Here is a 4106-nt window from a genome sequence, read left to right on the forward strand (position 1 = left end):
GATAGTTTGTCAAGTTAGTGCTGTTTTAACATTCTCAAGGACCGGGTGTAGCCACACTCGGTTCAACTAAAGTTGAAGAAACTGACACCCACCAGCCACCTGTGTGCAAAGCACGTCGGTAGAACCAGTCTCGCGTAAGCGTACGCGTAATGTTGGTCTGGGCCGCTTCATCCAACAATACGCCGAACCAAAGTGTGATATGCTGGTAAGCAGTATGACTTGTATTGCCCACAACTCACTTGTGTTCTACTCGTGCATATAACATTAACGCATAAAACAAGGCTCGGATTCCACTGTTGGGGAACATAGTAATTTCAAAAAAAATCCTACGCACACGCAAGATCATGGTGATGCATAGCAACAAGAGGGGAGAGTGAGTCCACGTACCCTTGTAGACCGAAAGCGGAAGCGTTAGCACAACGTGGTTGATGTAGTTGTATGTCTTCACGATCCGACCGATCAAGTACCGAACGCACAACACCTCCGAGTTCTGCACATGTTCAACTCGATGACGTCCCTCGACCTCCGATCCAGCCGAGCTTTGAGGGAGAGTTCCGTCAGCACGACGGCATGGTGACGATGATGATGTTCTACCGATGCAGGGCTTCGCCTAAGCACCGCTGCGATATTATCGAGGTGGACTATGATGGAGGGGGGCACCACACACAGCTAAGAGATCCAAGGGATCAATTGTTGTGTCTAGAGGTGCCCCCTTGCCCCCGTATATAAAGGAGCAAGGGGGAGGCCGGCCAGCCTTGGGGCGCACCAAGGAGGGGAGGAGTCCTCCTCCTAGTAGGAGTAGGACTCCCCTCTTTCCTAGTCCAACTAGGAAAAGGAAGGGGGAAGGAAGGAGAGGGAAAGGAGAAGGAAAGGGGGGCACGCCCCCCTCCCTAGTCCAATTCGGACCCCCTATAGGGAGGGGGCGCAGCTGCCCCTTGTGGGCTGCCTTCCCTCTTCCCTATGTCCCATGTAGGCCCAATAGTCCCCCCACGGGTTTTCGATAACCCCCCGGCACTCCAATAAATACCTGAATCACTCGGAACCTTTCCGATGTTCGAATATAGTCGTTCAATATATTGATTTTTACGTCTCGACCATTTCGAGACTCCTCGTCATATCCCTGATCTCATCCGGGACTCCGAACTACCTTCGTTACGTCAAAACACATAAACTCGTAATATAACCGTCATCGAACTTTAAGCGTGCGGACCCTACGGGTTCGAGAACTATGTAGGCATGACCGAGACACGTCTCCGGTCAATAACCAATAGCGGAACCTGGGTGCTCATATTGGCTCCCACATATTCTACGAAGATCTTTATCGGTCAAACCGCATAACAACATACGTTGTTCCCTTTGTCATCGGTATGTTACTTGCCCGAGATTCGATCATCGGTATCTCAATGCCTAGTTCAATCTCGTTACCCGAAAGTCTCTTTACTCGTTCCGTAATACATCATCCTGCAACTAACTCATTAGTTACAATGCTTGCAAGGCTTACAGTGATGTGCATTACCGAGTGGGCCCAGAGATACCTCTCCGACAATCGGAGTAAAAAATCCTAATCTCGAAATACGCCAACCCAACGAGTACCTTCGGAGACACCTGTAGAGCACCTTTATAATCACCCAGTTACGTTGTGACGTTTGGTAGCACACAAAGTGTTCCTCCGGTAAACGGGAGTTGCATAATCTCATAGTTATAGGAACATGTATAAGTCATGAAGAAAGCAATAGCAACATACTAAACGATCAAGTGCTAAGCCAACGGAATGAGTCAAGTCAATCACATCATTCTCTAATGATGTGATCCGTTAATCAAATGACAACTCATGTCTTTGGCTAGGAAACTTAACCATCTTTGATTCAACGAGCTAGTCAAGTGGAGGCATACTAGTGACACTATGTTTGTCTATGTATTCACACATGTATTATGTTTCTGGTTAATACAATTCTAGCATGAATAATAAACATTCATCATGAAATAAGGAAATAAATAATAACTTTATTATTGCCTCTAGGGCATATTTCCTTCACTATACACGCAACGTTTTTGGCAAGTTCCAAGAGCAAGTGACAGCATCAATAGGTTATATAATCAACCAAGTGCCTAACCTTGAGCAGGAAGGTATGATGTTCGAGCTTTACTCAAGCATGTCCAAGAATCCAAAACTGTACCCGGTCCATGTTGTGATGGAGGAGGGGCTATACTCATGCAACTGCCATTTCTTTGAGATGAATGGTGTGATTTGTTCACACATTATAAGGGTGATTATGCATCTTAATATGCAAGAAATTCCAAGTAGATACATGTTGGAGAGGTGGTTGGAAGCAGCTACAACAAACATGGGCACCTATGGGAGGTTCCTTGACTTTGGACTACCAAAAACAAACACCCTGAAGTACAACTCATTGTGCAGAGATATGAATGCACTGGCAACAGGAAGCATGAGCATATAACTTCCTATCTACTATATGATTCACGCTCGATCTTTCGGTCTCAATGTTCCGAGGCCATATCTGCATATGCTAGGCTCGTCAAGTTGAACCTGAGTATTCTGCGTGTGCAAAACTGGCTTGCACCCGTTTTAGATGGATGTAGAGCTTATCACACCCGATCATCACGTGGTGTCTGCGCACGACGAACTTTGGCAACAGTGCATACTCAGGGAGAACACTTTTATCTTGAAATTTAGTGAGAGATCATCTTATAATGCTACCGTCAATCAAAGCAAAATAAGATGCATAAAAGATAAACATCACATGCAATCAATATAAGTGATATGATATGGCCATCATCATCTTGTGCTTGTTTTCTCCATATTCGAAGCACCGTCATGATCATCATCGTCACCGGCGCGACACCTTGATCTCCATCGTAGCATCGTTGTCGTCTCGCCAACTTATGCTTCTACGTCTATCGCTACCGCTTAGTGATAAAGTAAAGCATTACAGGGCAATTGCATTGCATACAATAAAGCGACAACCATATGGCTCCTGCCAGTTGCCGATAACTCGGTTACAAAACATGATCATCTCATATATAAAATATAGCATCACGTCTTGACCATATCACATCACAACATGCCCTGCAAAAACAAGTTAGACGTCCTCTACTTTGTTGTTGCATGTTTTACGTGGCTGCTACGGGCTGAGCAAGAACCGTTCTTACCTACGCATCAAAACCACAACGATATTTTGTCAAGTTAGTGTTGTTTTAACATTCTCAAGGACCGGGCGTAGCCACACTCGGTTCAACTAAAGTTGAAGAAACTGACACCCGCCAGCCACCTGTGTGAAAAGCACGTCGGTAGAACCAGTCTCGCATAAGCGTACGCGTAAGGTCGGTCGGGCCGCTTCATCCAACAATACCGCCGAACCAAAGTGTGACATGCTGGTAAGAAGTATGACTTGTATCGCCCACAACTCACTTGTGTTCTACTCGTGCATATAACATTAACACATAAAACCAGGCTCGGATTTCACTGTTGGGGAACGTAGTAATTTCAAAAAAAATCCTATGCACACGCAAGATCATGGTGATGCATAGCAACGAGAGGGGAGAGTGTGTCCATGTACCCTCGTAGACCGAAAGCGGAAGCGTTAGCACAACGTGGTTGATGTAGTCGTACGTCTTCATGATCCGACCGATCAAGTACCGAACGCACGACACCTCCGAGTTCTGCACATGTTCAACTCGATGACGTCCCTCGAACTCCAATCCAGCTAAGCTTTGAGGGAGAGTTCCCTCAGCACGACGGCATGGTGACGATGATGATGTTCTACCGACACAGGGCTTTGTCTAAGCACCGCTACGATATTATCGAGGTGGACTATGGTGGAGGGGGGGCCCGCACACGGCTAAGAGATCCAAGGGATCAATTGTTGTGTCTAGAGGTGCCCCCTGCCCCCGTATATAAAGGAGCAAGGGGGGAGGCCGTCCAGCCTTGGGGCGCACCAAGGAGGGGAGGAGTCCTCCTCCTAGTAGGAGTAGGACTCCCCTCTTTCCTAGTCCAACTAGGAAAAGGAAGGGGGAAGGAAGGAGAGGGAAAGGAGAAGGAAAGGGGGCACGCCCCCTCCCTAGTCCAATTCGGACCCCCTATAGGG

The sequence above is a fragment of the Triticum dicoccoides genome, chromosome 3B (genome assembly GCF_002162155.2).
Source record: "Triticum dicoccoides isolate Atlit2015 ecotype Zavitan chromosome 3B, WEW_v2.0, whole genome shotgun sequence".
In the NCBI taxonomy this organism is placed as follows: domain Eukaryota; kingdom Viridiplantae; phylum Streptophyta; class Magnoliopsida; order Poales; family Poaceae; genus Triticum; species Triticum dicoccoides.